We start from the raw sequence: 18822 nt of genomic DNA, 5'->3' as shown, positions 1-18822 counted from the left end.
CTGGGAATGGAGATTCGGAGTCAGGATTTTCGGGCTTTTCCATCGGCCCCAAGGATAAGCCAAGCCCTAGATTGCATCCTGAGCATGCTGAAGAGGAGCAGTTGCTCGGTGAGACAGTGGATGAGTCTCACAGGGACCCTTTCATCGTTGGCCCTGTTCGTCGAGCTAGGGAGACTCCACCTCCGCCCTCTCCAATTCCATCTAGCAGCTCATTGGGACAAGGGTTTGACGCTCGAAGCAGTCTCTATCCCGGTCACCAAAGAGATGAAGACCACTCTCTTGTGGTGGAAGACCAATCTCCTTCTCAGGGAGGGCCTATCGTTGGCGATTCAGACCCCCAATCTTCATCTCTTCTCGGATGCATCGGACTCGGGCTGGGGCGCGACCTTGAACGGACAGGAGTGCTCGGGAACGTGGAACGAGGAACAGGAAACGCTCCACATCAACTGCAAGGAGCTACTAGCAGTTCATTTAGCCCTATTGAACTTCAAGTCCCTCCTGCTAGGCAAGGTGGTGGAGGTGAACTCCGACAACACCACAGCCTTGGCTTACATCTCCAAGCAAGGAGGGACCCATTCGAGGAGCCTATACGAGATAGCAAGGGACCTCCTCATTTGGTCAAGAAGTCTAAACCTCACCCTAGTTACGAGGTTCATTCAGGGCAACATGAACGTCTCAGCAGATCGCCTAAGCAGAAGGGATCAGGTCATCCCCACGGAATGGACCCTCCACAAGAGCGTGTGCAACAGACTTTGGACCTTGTGGGGTCAGCCGACAATAGATCTTTTTGCCACCTCCATGACCAAGAGACTTCCTTTGTACTGTTCCCCAGTTCCAGACCCAGCAGCAGTTCATGTGGATGCTTTTCTGCTGAACTGGTCCCATCTCGACCTTTACGCATTCCCACCGTTCAAGATCATAAACAAAGTCCTTCAGAAGTTCATCTCGCACGAAGGGACACGGCTGACGCTGGTTGCTCCCCTTTGGCCTGCAAGAGAATGGTTCACAGAGGTACTACAATGGCTGGTCGACGTCCCCAGGACTCTCCCTCTAAGAGTGGACCTTCTACATCAACCTCACGTAGACAGGTTGCACCCAAACCTCCACGCTCTTCGGCTGACTGCCTTCAGACTGTCGAAAGATTCGCTAGAGCTAGAGGCTTTTCGAAGGAGGCAGCCAGTGCGATTGCCAGAGCAAGGAGGGTATCCACTCGTAGAGTCTACCAATCCAAGTGGGAAGTCTTCCGGAGCTGGTGTAGAGCCAATGCAGTTTCCTCTACCAATACCTCTGTAACCCAAATAGCTGACTTCCTATTACATCTTAGGAATGAGAGATCCCTTTCAGCTCCTACGATTAAAGGGTACAGGAGTATGTTGGCTTCAGTTCTCCGCCACAGAGGTTTGGACCTTTCTTCCAACAAGGACCTTCAAGACATCCTTAAGTCTTTTGAGACTTCTAAAGAACGTCGTCTACCCACTCCAGGCTGGAATCTAGACGTAGTCTTAAGGTTCCTTATGTCACCTAGGTTCGAACCTCTCCAGTCAGCTTCCTTCAAGGACCTTACCCTCAAGACTCTTTTTCTCGTCTGCCTTGCAACAGCTAAAAGAGTCAGTGAGGTTCATGCCTTCAGCAAGAACATTGGGTTCACATCCGAATCTGCAACATGTTCTTTACAGCTCGGATTCTTAGCTAAGAATGAACTTCCTCCACGTCCTTGGCCTAGATCGTTTGATATTCCTAGCCTCTCCAACATGGTAGGTAACGAGCTAGAAAGAGTTCTTTGCCCTGTCAGAGCTCTGAAATATTATCTTAATAGGTCAAAACCTATTCGAGGACAGTCAGAAGCCTTATGGTGTGCAATCAAGAAACCTTCGAGGCCCATGTCCAAAAACGGGGTTTCGTATTATATAAGGCTTCTGATTAGAGAAGCCCATTCTCACTTGAAGGAGGAAGACCTTGCTTTGCTGAAGGTAAGGACCCACGAAGTGAGAGCCGTAGCTACTTCGATGGCCTTTAATAAAAACCGTTCTCTGCAGAGCATAATGGATGCAACTTATTGGAGGAGCAAGTCAGTGTTTGCATCATTTTATCTTAAAGATGTCCAGTCTCTTTACGAGAACTGCTACACCCTGGGACCATTCGTAGCAGCGAGTGCAGTAGTAGGTGAGGGCTCAGCCACTACATTCCCTTAATCCCATAACCTTTTTTAACCTTTCTCTTGAATGCTTTTATTGTTGTTTTTATGGTTGTTACGGTAGGCTAAGAAGCCTTCCGCATCCTTTTGATTTGGCGGGTGGTCAATTCATTCTTGAGAAGCGCCTGGGTTAGAGGTTGTGTAGAGGTCCTTTAGTAGGGGTTGCAGCCCTATATACTTTAGCACCTTAGAGTTGATTCAGCCTCCTAAGAGGAACGCTGCGCTCAGTAAGGAAGACGAACTTAAAAAAGGCAGAGTAACGGTTCAAGTCGACTTCCTTACCAGGTACTTATTATTTCATTGTTATTTTGAGATAACTGATTATATGAAATACGGGATACTTAGCTATCCTTTAATCTTGTACACTGGTTTTCACCCACCCCCCTGGGTGTGAATCAGCTACATGATTATCGGGTAAGTTTAATATTGAAAAATGTTATTTTTATTAGTAAAATAAATTTTTGAATATACTTACCCGATAATCATGATTTAATTGACCCTCCCGTCCTCCCCATAGAGAACCAGTGGACCGAGGAAAAATTGAGGAGGTGTCAACAAGAAGTACTGTAGTACCTGGCCACAGGTGGCGCTGGTGAGTACACCCCCTTCTAGTATAGTGATAGCTGGCGTATCCCTCCCGTAGAATTCTGTCGGGCAACGGAGTTGACAGCTACATGATTATCGGGTAAGTATATTCAAAAATTTATTTTACTAATAAAAATAACATATTACGTATAATGTATGTACATTTACATTTATATATAAATAATATAAATAGTGTAAGTGTACATGTACATCCATATTGAACACCTGCTCCGGGAGATAGCCACCTTCTTTAATTGATTTTGGGAACTCGTCTTCGACGTAACGAAGAGCTGCCTCTTGGTCTGCCGAGGCAGCCTCCTGTACAAACGAACGCTGCAAAGGCCAAACCTCCTCTTGAATTTCTCGAACCAGCCCTTGCTAGCAACAAAACCATGTTTTTCTCGTGGGGCAGGCTCATCATCTTCGTCGTCATCATCACCTTCGTCGTCTTAGTTAGATTTTCCCTCAGGAACTAGGCTATCATACAGGGTTTTGGCTTTGGTTTGAATCATATAGCGAACCGTCGATTCATTCACTCTGTAAATGCGGGCAACAGACGCATAGCTACTGCCTGCCTTAAGCATGTCCAATAATTTCACTTTCTCGTTCACCGTCATCATTAATCTCTTCTTCTTGGGTTCACTAGAGGATGTAGAGGGTAGAGGACGTTTAGGAGCCATTTTTAAGGGCGTCACAAGCACTAAGCAACACAAGCGAAGCGAGAGAGAACTATGAATGCGGTCTCCCTTCACGGGGCGCACAGCAGGGAGAGATGCTTAATAAAACGTCTCAGCGGCTCGGCCAATTAGCTTGTGAGATTCTGGAGCCGAGATGGCCAGCGAATCAGAGAGGGGGATTTTAAGTTGCGCGCCATCTCCTTGATGATACTTGATGTTCTACTGTACTCACTGCCTTCTGCTAGCGCTCGCGTAACTCTCGCACCATTTTTTCTAATTTTTTATGAATATTTTTGAAATTCCGCGATGCACTGAGACCGCGAAATGGCGAGGGATTACTGTATTATTATTATTACTTGTACAGTAAATGGAGCACAAACCCAGGCAGTCAGTGAACCAGAGGAACCATCACAGGCTCGTACTCACGATGTTAGAGGAGGAGGCATGATGTTAGCCTTTAGGAAATGCACCCACAAGTCATTTGATACGTTTTCTTTAGAACCCGTGGTAGCTGCTTAGTGAGTTGTGTACAGGAATGTTCTTAGCTCCCTCGTAGGACAAGAAGCATCTTGACTAAGACGGGAGTAAGAATGTCTAGCTTTTTTCTTAGTTTCCTCGTCCATCCTTGGGGTGCAGCAGTTGAACAGATGTGTCGCTGGATCAAATCTTGATGCAGATAAGCTACCATATCGAGTAACTATTCCACTGTATTTTAGGTTCTTATAGAAATGTTTTCCTCATCCTCCTGCCGAGAGGGAGGATGGAGAGTAATGTAAACCAATCACTTTACTTTAAGGCTTACATTGAAGACATCAGATCCCTTGGGAATACATGTTCTTCCCTGATCGTCAGTCTAATGGTAGAAACCTAGCTTAATATTCGGAATTCAGGTCATTGAAGGTGAATTGGAGTCAACGCTCTCGCTCCTCCTTAGGTCCGAATGTTTTGATATTATTATTATTATTATTATTACTATCCAAGCTACAACCCTAGTTGGAAAAGCAAGATGCTATAAGCCCAGGGGCTCCAACAGGGAAAAATAGCCCAGTGAGGAAAGGAAATAAGGAAATAAATAAATGAAGAGAACAAATTAACAATAAATCATTCTAAAAACAGTAACAACATCAAAACAGACATGTCATATATAAACTATTAACAGCATCAAAAACAAAAATGTCATAAATAAACTATAAAAGACTCATGTCCGTCTGGTCAACAAAAAAGCATTTGCTCCAACTTTGAACTTTTGAAGTTCTACTGATTCAACCACCCGATTAGGAAGATCATTCCACAACTTGGTAACAGCTGGAATAAAACTTCTAGAGTACTGCGTAGTATTGAGCCTCGTGATGGAGAAGGACTGGCTATTAGAATTAACAGCCTGCCTAGTATTACGAACAGGATAGAATTGTCCAGGGAGATCTGAATGTAAAGGATGGTCAGAGTTATGAAAAATCTTATGCAACATGGATTTTAAGCCAATCAGTTTTCTTATAGGACTAACACCATCCTAAGGGTAAGTATCCTATTAAGGGACAAGGGTTTTGTATATTTGTAAGAATGTCATTAATTAAAGTCATTCGTATATTTCCTAACAACGGTATATAAACCCGAGTCCTTAAAGCTATAGTTTCTGCCTCATCCACCCCTAAGTCCTAGTTGAAGGTAAAAGTGGCTAATATGTGAGGTGGCAGGGGGTGGGAAGGGGCACTGACACCTCTATGAATTTCAATAGCTGAGTTTTCAGCTTCACTGAAATCCTATGCCTATAAAGGGACTTCGGTTTGTATAGTTAATAAAAATACAAATTAGTGTAGTGGTTTTCTTTACTTCTATAGGTACGTATGCATCTCTCATAATTGGATAGAGTGCTCCACAGCATTTATTATATTTCTTTATTCGTTCAGTAAATTCTTCTTTGTTCTTATAGCCGTTGTCTGTAAACATACACCCTAAATACTTGAATGCGTTGGTGTACTTAATTACTGTATTCCTTATCATGATGTTCGTTGGAGCTTGTTTTTGTTTGTTGATTGTTAACCCTTTTACCCCCAAAGGACGTACTGGTACGTTTCACAAAACTCATCCCTTTACCCCCATGGACGTACCGGTACGTCCTTGCAAAAAAATGCTATAAAAAATTATTTTTTCATATTTTTGATAATTTTTCGAGAAAATTCAGGCATTTTCCAAGAGAATGAGACCAACCTGACCTCTATATGACAAAAATTAAGGCTGTTAGAGCAATTTAAAAAAAATATACTGCAAAATGTCCTGGGGAAAAAATAAACCCTTGGGGGTTAAGGGTTGGAAATTTCCAAAGAGCCTGGGGGTAAAAGGGTTAATATTTCTGTTTTTTTTTAATGTTCATCTTCAGTCCGGCTTCTGTTAAACCATCATTCAAGGCTATCAATGCTCTTGATAGTTTTTCCCGATCATATGTCCAGAAAGCAATATCATCAGCAAAAATCATGTTGTCTCCCGAGATATTTATTCTTTCCTTAAAACTTCTTATAATTACATCTATATATGCAATGAACAAGAGTGGGGAAAGAACGCTTCCCTGCTTAACACCTGTTGTTACTCTAAACCAATTTTCATTCTTGTATCCAGTCCTTACATTATTCATACATGGTTCGTGCGTGCTCTTTATTGCAGCTCCCAATCTACCGTCGAGTCCATAAACCTCTCCTAAACACCACAATTTGTTCCTAGGTACCAAGTCATATGCCTTTTCCAAGTCAATAAATGCTATATACAGTGGCCTATTGTATTCCCATGATTTTTCAATAACAAGCCTCAAGGCGAATATGAGATCTGATGTACTTCTGTCCTTTCTGTATCCATGCTGTTCTTCGCCTAGCTGAGGTTCAATGATGTTTCGCACCCTTTTTTCTAAAATCCTCTCATAAAGTTTTGCTGCATGACATATGAGCGTTATACCTCTATAATTCTCGCATTTGCCTGAATCACCTTTACCTTTATAAAGGGGTACAGAGATATGTTTTCCCCAGTTTTCAGTAACTGTGCTCTCTAACCAGAATGACAAGGTTAGGTCATATAATATCCCCTCCCCCTTTGAATAACTCAATTGGTATATTATCATACCCTGGGATTTCCCCATTTTTCATCTCTTTCAAAGCATTTTTAAACTCATGATAAGTAATCACATCCTCCCTATTTTCTCTGTCAAATTGAAAGAGATATTCTTCTTCATTTCCTTCTGTAGTTACATTTAGTAACCTATTGAAATAAGTAGTCCATTTTACATTAAGTTCTGTAGCCGTGCCAATAATGTTTCCATTTTCATCCTTTATATTATATTGCATTTATCCGTGATCTTCTCTTAATCTCTTCTGATTGATTCCTAGAAGATACATATTCTTCTCTTGTCTGTTGGTTCCTTTCTTTCTTCCATTTCATGTGCATTTTGTTCTTCATCTTTATTGCACCTTTTACTTCGTCATTCCACCAAGTTGTACGTCTTTTCCTAGTACCTCCAACAAACCTACAGCCAAGTTCCTTCTCCCCTACATCCAAGGCACTCTCCTTTTGTCCCTTCCAATCCCGCTGCTCCAGGTATTGCAACCTCTCTGTAAACTTGTTTTGAAATCTCATTTTGATAACTGGGTCTTTCAAGGATTCTGTTTTTATCATTTTTCTCTTCTCTGTTTGCTCTGTTCTTATGGGAGGAATGTAAATTTTTCCTATGACTAGTCTATGATCTGAATCAAGGGAGACTCCAGGCAATACTTTAACATTTTCTACAAGCCTCTTATCTGATATAACGACATAATCAATTACTGATTTTTTATCATACTGCCCTGTGGTTTGATTCCATCTTTATTATTATTATTATTATTATTAAATGCTAAGCTACAACCCTAGTTGGAAAAGCAGGATGCTATAAGCCCAGGGGCCCCAACAGGGAAAATAGCTCAGTGAGGAAAGGAAGCAAGGAAAAATAAAATATTTTAAGAATAGTAACAACATTTAAATAAACATTTCCTATATAAACAATAAAAACTTCAACAAAACAAGAGAAAGAGAAACTAGATACAACAGTGTGCCTGAGTGTACCCTCAAGCAAGAGAACTCTAACCCAAGACAGTGGAAGGCCATGGTACAGAGGCTATAGCACTACCCAAGACTAGAGAACAATGGTTTGATTTTGGAGTGTCCTTCTCCTAGAAGAGCTGCTTACCATAGCTAAAGAGTCTCTTCTACCCTTACCAAGAGGAAAGGAGCCACTGAACAATTACTTTGCCGTAGTTAACCCCTTGGGCGAAGAAGAATTGTTTAGTAATCTCAGTGTTGTCAGGTGTATGAGGACAGAGGAATATCTGTAAAGAATAGGCCAGACTATTCGGTGTCTGTAGGCAAAGGGAAAGAACCGTAACCAGAGAGAAGGATCCAATATGGTACTGTCTGGCCAGTCAAAGGACCCCCTAACTCTCTAGCGGTAGTATCTCAACGGGCGGCTGGTGCCCTGGCCAACCTACTACCTCTAGTATTTGTGTGAGTCCTGGTTTGTTCCGTAACTGGAATACAAACCACGCTATTTAATAGGGGTATTACTTTCGGCGTAGCTGAAATGACGAGCCATTAAATTCTAACGAAGATTTACTCCCCACACCGCTAGGTAGCGGGGGTAGGGGAGGGTAGCTTGCACCCCCCCTCTCACACACCTGTGCTTGAGCTCACTTTGCTCTCGGCTCGTATGGTGGTCGGACGTGCCTGCTTTCATCCTCGCCGTCATTTGGCAGCCCTTTAATTGCTTTTGCCTTTTCTTTTTCTAGTTCTGTATATGTGAAGTTGGCCTCTGCGATCATGCGCACCTTCCCTGGGTTTCCCGACCGCTCCTGTGGAACATTCATGTCGGCAGTCGAGACTAATCCTCACGCCCTTTGTCCTTCTTGTAGGGGCCAACGGTGTGATGGCAACAACAAGTGTAGGGAGTGGTCTACCTCCCATTGGGAGAGGTTTTCGCGATGACGGAAGAAGAAGTCCAAACGGGATATTTCTCCTTCGAAGTTTGCTTCGAAAGGAGAAAAACCCAAGGCCTCTTCTTCCGTTGTCGAATCCTCTTCTGAAGCTCCTACCACTTGGTCGGTCTCTTTCGAGAGACCGTCGAGTGGTAGCGTAGACCGATGTATATTTTACCAACCTTGGGACTCGAGAGATGACGTTGCTTCCCCTAGCAAAGCAGCTCCACCTCTCACCCCTGGGGGAGGATATGTCACTAACCTCCTTATTTCAGCTTTGGTCCTCCTTGGGGCTTACGGGTTCGCCCTCCAAGGAGGTTTTGCTTAACTACATCCGATTGGGTGCCGCTGTCACGCAATTTTCGTCACCGTCAGGGGTTGATCTTATGTCTCTTGTCGACGTTGTGGTGTCAGAGGTATCCCATGCGGTATCACCCATCACCTTTGCCTCTCCAAACTCAATGGTAGCTGACGGCCTAATTTCTCTCTTTCCTGTTCAACCTATGAGGGGAAACTAAGTCCATCGTCAGTCTCTCCTGCTAGTGTTTCTCCCCCTCAGGGGAGTTCACTTACAGAGACTCCTCTTTGGAGGACTGCAGAAGGTCAACTTGCTGATCCAACGGCCCCCAGAGGGCGCATTCGTCTGAAGGCTCGCCTTCCTCTTCACCCTAAGAGGCCTTCCTTCACCTGCGGTGAGGAGACGCCTCTTTGGTTCAACATCTTCGATGTAGTCCACCGCAGAGGAGCTTCGAGACCAATTATCTATCACTGCTCCTGCACTTGTCCTGGACCTTTCTGCAGATCGTTCGGAATCGCCTTCGGTGGAAGGTCGTCCTTTTAAAGAACACGTTGACCTTCCATCCGACAGACCTGCCGACCTGCCGTCGTCATTTCTACATGGGCCTAACAAGGCTCCAGCTAAGGATACGTGCGCACGCTCGCCCATCCGCTCCAAAGGATGCGCGCCAACATTCTCTCACTCGCCCCACATGATTCAACTGCGCGCCCGCGTGCTAGGGATCTTTTTCCTGCAAGCGCACCCTACAGCTGGTATAGATGCGCGTGAACTCTCTCCTGCACGCCCGCGCACTCAACGTATTAATCCTGCGCGCCCGCGCGCTAGCCCCGATATTCTCCCTCGTACGAGCGTCAATATCATCCCGCGCGCGAGACTACTAAACTATGCACGGCAAGGTCGCCATCGCCTCATTCCCCTTCCCGCGAGCGCATACCACCGTGCATTGTGGGAGAAGGGAAACATCCAGAGGGGTCCAGGATCCCAAAGCCACCACAGGCGAACTCACCAATGATGGGGACTCCTCTCAGGGATCCTTCAATCCCTGTCCCTTCAAGGGGTATGTCTGACAGCGCATCTGTCAGCCAACAGCTCTGGTTTCGGTGCACTGATCAGACCCATAACGCAGGCTTTCAAGGTTGTCTTCTCTGAATTGGAACACAAAACCATGGCTTCTTCTACCCCTTTGAAGAGAAAAAGAGGAGTTCCTGATGCGGTCACTTCCCCAAGGGCGAAACTGACTCCACGCAGACCTTCAAGGCAGGTTCCTTCTTTTCCTCAGACTGCCTCTCCTTCCATTTAGGACGAAGATTTCCCGTCCCCAAGTGAATCACGCGAAGAGAGACTTTCCCCCATTGCACCAATGGGGAAACCTCTCCTCGCACCGAGGGGTCTACTCAATCGGAGATTGAAAGGAACATGCCACCCTCGTTAATGTTGGAGTCCTACAGCATGTTCTGACTCTTGCTAGTCTCCTCCTGCTCTAGGATTTGCAGTGAAGTCTCCTTCTATCCCCAAAGGCTCTTCTTGGGGAGAGTCGCGGACATTCTCTGAGTGGCTAGCTGGCTCCATCCTAGTCCTAGTAGAGGATAGAGGACTTCGGCAATGTTTTGGAGTCCTTAGATTCCTTCCTGGGAAGGATGTAGGACTCCAAAACATTGCCGAAGTCCTCTACTAGGACTAGGATGGAGCCAGCTAGCCACTCAGAGAATGTCCGCTACTCTCCCCAAGAAGAGCCTTTGGGGATAGAAGGAGACTTCACTGCAAATCCTACAGCAGGAGGAGACCAGCAAGAGTCAGACCATGCTTTTTGGCAAGGGGTTAAGAGTACCAGGGACAAGATCTCACAACAGCTCTCCGAGATGTCCTCCTCCAACCATTCTGGAGCCACCAACAAGCTCCTCTCACCTCCTCGCGTACAGCAGCGGAGTTACTTAGAGATCCTTGAGGAGCCTTGTTTAGCTCTTTCTCGCTGGATGAGCTAACCAGGGGAGTCCCTCTTGAGAGACTCTCCAACCGGCAGGTCTCATTCTCGGCAGCCGAGATCCTCAACCAGGAGAAAGTTGCGAAGTGTACTATGCAAGCCACTTTGTGGCTCGATATCTGGTTGAGGACCTTAGGTATCCTGATACGTTCTGAGGATTTCTCAAAAGAACGTACCAGGAAAGCTATGGAAACCTTCCTTCTCCCAGGTACTCGCACGATCGAGTTTCTGGCCCACCAAGTCTCGAACTTGTGGGCAAATACCATCCTGAAATGTCGGGATGCAGTAGCTGAGAGATTCCATCAGAAGGTTCCTAGCACCGAGATCAATAGGCTCAGACAGTCCTCCCTAGAGGGTTCCGTCTTGTTTGAGCTTAAGGATGTGGAACATGCCGCTGAGAGGTGGAGGAAGTCTCATCAAGACTCCCTCCTTCATAGGGCTTTAACATCCAAGCCCTATAAGCCTCCAGCACCACAGCAGTCCCGTCCAGTCAAGACCATTAAGACGACAATAGCAGCGAAGACCTTGGTGTCTAAGCCCTAAGGAAAGGCAAATAATCCTCCAGGGACGGCAAGAATCCTAGAGGGAACAGCCGAGGCCGCAAACGCTAGGATAGGCTGTCCCCTTGCATGTCCACCAGAGGGGGGATGCCTACAAAGTTGCTCAAACAGGTGGAAGCAACTCGGGCCAGATTCCTGGACAATCTCCGTGATCAGTTTAGGATATCGCGTCCCGTTCATAACATCTCTACCTCCCCTGACAACGAATCCAGTGTCATTGAACTCCCTTGACATGGGATCGGCAAGGGAGTTGAAGAAGGGCGCTCTCCAAGAGTCCTCGACGAATCTCCAGGCTTCTGCAGTCGACTCTTTCTTATAAAGAATGCATCTGGAGGCTGGAGACCATTCATCGACCTCTCAGCTCTGAACAAGTTTGTCAAACAAACTCCGTTCAGCATGGAGACGGCGGACATGGTCAGACTAGAAGTAAGACCCCAAGACTTCATGTGCACACTGGACCTAAAGGACGCGTACTTCCAGATCCCAGTCCATCCGTCTTCAAGGAAGTACTTAAGATTCAGCCTAGACAACAGAAAGTACCAGTTCAAGGTGCTGTGCTTCGGTCTCTCCACAGCACCACGTCTTCACCAGAATGTTCACCCTAGTATCATCTTGGGCACACAGGATTGGCATCCGTCTCCTCCGTTATCTGGACGACTGGTTAATCCTAGCAGACTCGGTGTCAACCCTTCTTTAACACCGAGACAAACTTCTGAGACTTTGCCAAGATCTGGGGATCATGGTAAACCTTGAGAAATCTTCACTGCTTCCCACTCAAAGACTGGTATACCTAGGCATGATTATAGATTTGTATAGTTAGGAAAATACAAATTATCTACGAATTTGTCATGTTTAAAGAATCCATTCATGATCATTAGGAGATTTCTTATGCAAAAAAATATTAGGTTTTCTCCTTCAACGTTTCTTGTTTCCTCTCCAAATGGGCCTATTACACTCTCTATCCCTCTTCTCTCACAGCCAATCCGTGCATTAAAATCTCCTAGTAGTAGGTTGATGCCTTCTGGCTGTCCCTCCAAATGTAATTCTAAAAGTTCCATAAAAGTATCTTTTTCCTCTTGTGTATGGCCTTGCTGTGGTGCATAAATCTGAAAGACATTATAATTTGTGTTCTTTACTCTAAATGTGCAACTAATAAGTCTTTTGCTGATCAAATGTACTTTTTGTATATGGGGAGCAAGTCTAGGTCCTACGATCATAGCAATACCATGCTTTCTGATTCCTGCATCTACTCCACGATAGATCAGTACATATCCATCTCCTAGGTCCTGTCCTGCGCTTTCACCTCTATGCCTGGTAGTTATTCTGAAAACACAGAATTGTGAAAGCGAACGTTCAGACCTCCGCATGGCTGTTGAAGAACTCCAGGAATGGCTGTCAGAAGCATCCCGGGATATCAATAGCATAACTTCCGATTACCTGAGCACTAAGGAATCCCGGTCTCATGTACAAGGTTAGTGCTGTAGAATTTGTTTGCAAAATGTTGAAGGAAATGGATAAATATTTTACTAGTTTTAGTATACAGTTGTAACATGGTTTGTGAGTTTAATTTGTTCTAGGAGCGAGCTCATAAATTAATACAATTTTTCCCAATTTATTGGAGCTGCTTGATCAAAGATATTGCAGTGATTTTAGCCCTCTGGAAGCCTAGTAAGCTTTATAGATGCTGTCTGAGCAAAGATCTGAAGAAATAAAGGAAATTCTCTTGGTGTGTTCATGTCCATAAGTACACATACTGTACAGCGAACATTATTGAATAATCTCATGGTGGTTTCTGGAATGGATTAGGCTGTTTTTAACGGTTGGGTTAATTATTGAATGATAGAAATGGCTGCATTGCATGTTTATTACTACAGTTTAGCGTGTTTATGAGAGAAAAGGTGACTTTTTGTAAGGCTTGGAACGGATTAGGCTATTTACATGTAAAACGCGACTCAGGATACGAAAAAATCAGGATACGAAACCGTATCCTGAACGGATTACTTTCGTATCCTGAGGCATCACTGTACTGCCGATGATCCAACACAGCTGATTTAGATTTCACTTGATCAATATAAGCTCCAAGGTGTAATTTACAAAATCATTTTTTTAATCCATTGGAAGATGCTTTAGGTTTAGAGAACTGCGGCATATCCAAGATCCTTAACCCTTTTACCCCCAACGCTGTTTGGAACTTTCCAACCCTTAACCCCCAGGCATTTTTTTTTCAAGCACATTTTGCAATATATTTTTTTTTTTAAATTGCTCTAACAGACTTAATTTTTGTCATAGAGAGGTCAGGTTGGTCTCATTCTTGTGGAAAATTCCTGAAGTTAAGTTATCAAAAATATGCAAAATAATGTAAATAGCAGTTTTTTTGCAAGGACGTACCGGTGCGTCCATGGGGGTAAAGGGATGAGTTTTGTGAAACGTACCAGTTCGTCCAGCGGGGGTAAAAGGGTTAATGCCCAGTTTGATTATAGTGCTGTCTTGTTACCTTCTCTAACTTTTTGGGAAGGTTATATTTTGATAGATGTGTATTTGTTTGTATGTCTGTTTGTGTGTTTGTGATTCGCATAACTCAAAAACTATTTTACCGAATCATAAATTTTGTGAGATGATTGGCCTTAATCCAAGGGCAATTTGATTAGAATTTGGAAGAGATTGGACCATAGGTCAAGGTTAAGATCATGAATTATAAAAAACACCTTCCAGCGCCTAATGGACAACATTCTGGGGGACCTACCTTTTTGCGCTGTATACGTCGACATCCTGGTATTTCCTAAGTCCCAGGACGAACATTTTCAGCACGTAAGAACAGTGTTGAAATGACCACAAGAAAACGGCCTCGTAGTGCGTTTTGACAAATGCACTTTCAGGGCCGAGAAGGTAGAATTCCTGGGACACGAATTGTCAAAGGTTTTTGATAGATTCACCAACATTTTCAGTTAGAAACTTTTCTCAAAATTTTGTTCTTAGACAAAATGTTGTAATTTTCATTTCTTTTGATATGGGCAAACAAATAATTTTTGACAAGGCAAACTTATAAGGGTGAGCGAGCTGGTTATATTCCTGGCATTCCGTGCAACTTTTTCTCCGGTATATCTAGCAGTATTTACACCTTAGAAATGGTGCTATAAGGAGCATTTCATGGAGCGACACAGGTCCCTCGCCCAGAAATAGATTTTTCCTTTATCAAAATCCCTTTTTTACTACTTACATAATATTCTCTTTTTGTATGTGAATGATGTTGACTATTTTTCAGTTCAACTTTGATGCAGCATTTCCTTCAATTAATAGTATGCAGGTACTTATTCCATTGTAATTCTTACATACATACATAACCAAGGCACTTCCCCCAATTTTGGGGGGTAGCCGACATCAAACAAATGAAACAAAAAAGGGGACGTCTCCTCTCTATGTTCCTCCCAGCCTGACAAGGGACTCGACCGAGTTCGGCTGGTACTGCTAGGGTGCCACAGCCCCCTGTGGCCGCGGGGGAATAAAAACAATTAGAATAGCGCCAATGTATCCCTGCGTGTCGTAAGAGGCGACTAAAAGGGACGGGACGAGGAGGCTAGGAACCCCCTCTCCTGTATTATAATCCTGTGAGACATCATTGTAATTCTTAAATCAAAAAAATTATAGCGATGTTAGATGGTTGAAATATAAGGGCAATAACTCATAAGTTTTATAAAGCCAATTAGAATGCAGTAATAAGAGTCATGAAACTTGACATTGAGAAATGTACAGACTTGAAATAATAAAATCACAAAATAGCTGTGAAAATCACAATGTAATACTGTATACAGTACACCCAGAGAAGGTATCTATATATATACTCATCCTAAAGTTTAATATGGCCATAATATAAGAACTTTGTTTAGAGTTGTAGACAAGATTGGGGTTACTGTATTATCCCTTCTACCCCCAATGGACGCACTGGTACGTTTCACAAAACTCATCCCTTAACCCCCATGGACGTACTAGTACGTCCTTGCAAAAATCTGCTATTTGCATTTTTTTGCATGTTTTTGATAACTTCATGAGAAACTTCAGGCATTTTCCAAAATAATGAGACCAACCTGACCTCTCTATGACGAAAATTAAGGCTGTCAGCTCAATCTAAAAAAAAATATTGCAAAACGTGCTTGAAAAAGAAAAAAGCCTTGGGGTTAAGGGTTGGAAAGTTCCAAATAGCATTGGGGGGTAAAAGGGTTAATGCAGTTATTAACTAGAGTGACACAGTCAAGACCAAATTTGAACTCGTATGTAGTGTACAGTACCGTAGTGATTATTTTATCAACTGATTAGTGACCATATTGAGGAAGTCTAAATTTGAGTAATATTTATGATAAGGTTTCTTCTTTTGGAGGGGTATATTAATAATCTAGAATGTTTTACAGGAATTGATTGATTGATTGATTTAAAGTTTTCAGGCATCCTGACATCTGAGGTCAATGACGCCGATTACACAACCCACTGCCAAATTCCCGAGGAAGAGGAGGCAGAGGAAAGGTGGGGCAGGAAGTTTAACAGCCCCTTACAAGACAGCAGGTACAATGGAATGACACCCAACGGACATGCTGGCACTTGCACCTCCCTCTGTACCCCCAACCTCACCCCCACAGCACTAGAGACAGGGGCCAGAGGCGACGGTATTCCAAATGAGGTTGTTAGCTCGTGTTTCCCCTATCGGGATCCTAATGGCAGCTCGGAATCTGAACCATCAGGACTGTCCTACCAGGTAAGTCCATTCGAGCGCTGATTGATGCAGGATCTAGTGTTTCGCTATTGAAAAGGAAGCTTCTCTAACCAACCACAGAGAGAGATTTAGAAATAGCACGTCTTCATAAGAAAGTGACCGGAGCAATTCTTATTTCCAAGCTCAAGAAAAGTAAATTGTAAGTCAAAATTATATTTATGCACCCAAGTATATTTTAAGAACTTTTCTATAAAGGTGAGCTGTTACTCGACATCTAATACTTGCTCTTCTAATTTAGAATTTGGATTCATGTGTGTGTCTTTCAGCTATGTCAGCCATTAATCGTCGTCGTCGTCGGCGCCCACTCGTGTCCGAGCATTGAGTTCTGTCGTTAGCCATCAGCCTCCTGAGAAAGAGATGAAGAAGGGTGGAGGAAACGACAGAATGCCAGTAGCTGGGTATATTGTTTTGGGTGGGCGTGGCTTTCCTACGGCCACGCACACACACTTGGCCCACACCGTTTTCACCGCGGCTCAAGACATATGACACAGGCGGCTTCTCCGATGTTGGTTGCATCGGGCTGCCGGGTTCTTGTTATGCCAAGGCCCGCCTTATTGCCTGCCCGACAGGCATTGCCCTCTTCCGCCGGCGCTGGGAAGCTCCGCCGTTGGGGTCTTGTTTGGTTTGATTTTGGAGTTTTCCTTCTCCTAGTCTTTGCCTATCTTAAATAAAGGAGAAGGCCTATAGGAGTCCAGTCTTGGTCTGGTCCCTCAGAACTGGCCTTAGCGGTATGGTTGAGCCTGCCAGGGTGGATAAACTACCCCACTGCCATTGCCCAGCCCATCATTGAGACACTCAAGCCCCTCTACTGCAGCAAAGTGCTGGACCATCAGAGGGGAGGCATTAATACAGTATGAGTAAATATTACACATTACATTTTGAAAATGAAAAATATGAAAGAAATATTGTTTTCCTAGTTTTTCAAAGTGTCAATTTGTTATTTTATTGATTTACTACCGTAGACCTATTCTTTAAAGAAATCCCTTGGGCTGCTACTTCATTAATGGAGGTGCTTTTATTGAAGCCTAACTTTACATCGAGTAGTAGTTGCTATTCCATAATGATTTTAGTGCTATGTCTTAGATCTATCAACACAGTTATTTTTAACTAAAGCCCATTATTTTCTGAAAAGCTTTGTAGTTGAATTTCCAATTGTCTAAGGAAGTAACTTGAAGGGCGAGAATGTGTTGATTTTGTTTTGGCTTAAAAGCCAAGAGAATATAAATAACCTCAAATGCTCTCTTGCCATGGTAAACTGTTTGCTTTGATACCCATAAATTTGTTTAGCACTTCTTTGCTTTTGATGTTATGATTTTATTAAGCCTTCTCCTTTATTATATGAGTCTTTCAGTCGAGAAACATGCCAAGTGCCATTTTTAAAAAGTGTCAGAAATCGCGATTAAAGTTTGCCAATTTTCAATCGCGAATTACTCGGTAAATATAATAGCTAGGAGTTTCATATTTGTTATATATAGTAGCAAATTTTATATTTATAACAAATATGAAACTCCTAGCTGTTATATTTACCGAGTAATTCGCGATTGAAAATTGGCAATTTTCAATCGTGATTTCTGACACTTTTTAAAAATGGCACATGGCATGTTTCTTGACTGAAAGACTCATATCTTCTCAGCCATCTTTAATGGTTGCCTTGTCCTTGTTTATTTTAAGTTGGTAAGCGACATCTTTCTGGGAAACTTTGGATTGATGGAATCCAATTACCTGTAATGCAATTGGGGTTGGTGCTGAGGTGTTTTCTTGCCTATGTTCCATCATTTGAAAGTTCCTGCCAATCAGCCGGTAATGTCTCTCAGTCGTCGGTCCTTCTCCTCATTTTATAAGGCCATGTCCATCAGCTTATTTTGAAGGCTGCTTACAATTGTTTGCTGATCTTTTTAGGAGTTTTTAAGCCACTGAACAACAGTTACTTTCATGCATTATTGTTTATGGTATAGTAAGTGTGCAGAGAGGAGAGGTCCCCTTTTTTGTTTCATTTGTTTGATGTCGGCTACCCCCCAAAATTGAGGAAATGCCTTTGTATATGTATGTATATGTGCAGCTTGGTCCCCCTAACAGATCATATGGGTGTAATTGGCTTTATTTTAAATCAATTACCATCACACTGAGGCCTTTAGTGAGGTTGCCTAGGCAAGAGCTACGGTAACCGGTAGATGCCATAACTGTCTAGTCCCTCTGTAGATGGAACCACCTCCCATAGTTGAAAGAAGATTAAGACACACACAGTGGAGCCATTGTAGCTTTTGATCAGGCAGATTTAGGTACCGCATATTGTTAAGACCCAAAATCCATTAATGACAACCGAATTAACTGCTTTTCTATTTCATCAATCAAGGAAGTAACTGATGATTCAGATAGTTTGTTATTATGTCCTGTAACGGCAGTCTGTCTTTCCTCAAAGAAGACTGCACTCTTTTGTCCAGGCATCCCTAACTTGTTTTTATGCACAGGTCAAAACAAGAAGGGAAAAACTGAGAGTACAGTACTATCTTATTCTGGCTCTGAGAAACAATAATGATATCCGTGGTATTGCTGCAACCTTGGCATTCTGCAAGAACCACTTGGAAACACAGGTACTCGGCTCAGGTGTATGAAAAGGTAGACCACCTTCACTGCATATCATTTGAAAGACTGCTCGTATAGGTCTCTGGATACTTTCTCCTTAGGTCCTGTGGTAGCCGCCCAACAGTTTATATAAAGACCCGTGCCCCTGCAGGACAGCTAGCATTTTGTTGCATCATCGATTACTTCATTGTTATTAT

The 18822-nt window shown here is 43.4% G+C and overlaps 1 long non-coding RNA gene across 2 annotated transcripts in view; it reads left to right on the top strand.

The window, feature by feature from the left end:
- Positions 1-18822, top strand: part of LOC137636988 (uncharacterized) — a 36515-nt gene that overhangs the window by 11607 nt on the left and 6086 nt on the right. Inside the window, exon 2 of one of the 2 annotated variants that reach the window (XR_011043330.1) lies at positions 15717-16024. This is a non-coding gene — a long non-coding RNA (uncharacterized lncRNA). Of the gene's footprint in view, positions 1-15709; positions 16025-18822 lie in introns of both variants that reach the window. The other variant, XR_011043329.1, reaches the window with a different exon arrangement.

Source organism: Palaemon carinicauda, unplaced genomic scaffold (genome assembly GCF_036898095.1).
Source record: "Palaemon carinicauda isolate YSFRI2023 unplaced genomic scaffold, ASM3689809v2 scaffold48, whole genome shotgun sequence".
Lineage (NCBI taxonomy): Eukaryota > Metazoa > Arthropoda > Malacostraca > Decapoda > Palaemonidae > Palaemon > Palaemon carinicauda.
This window is presented reverse-complemented; position numbering and strand designations above follow the sequence as displayed.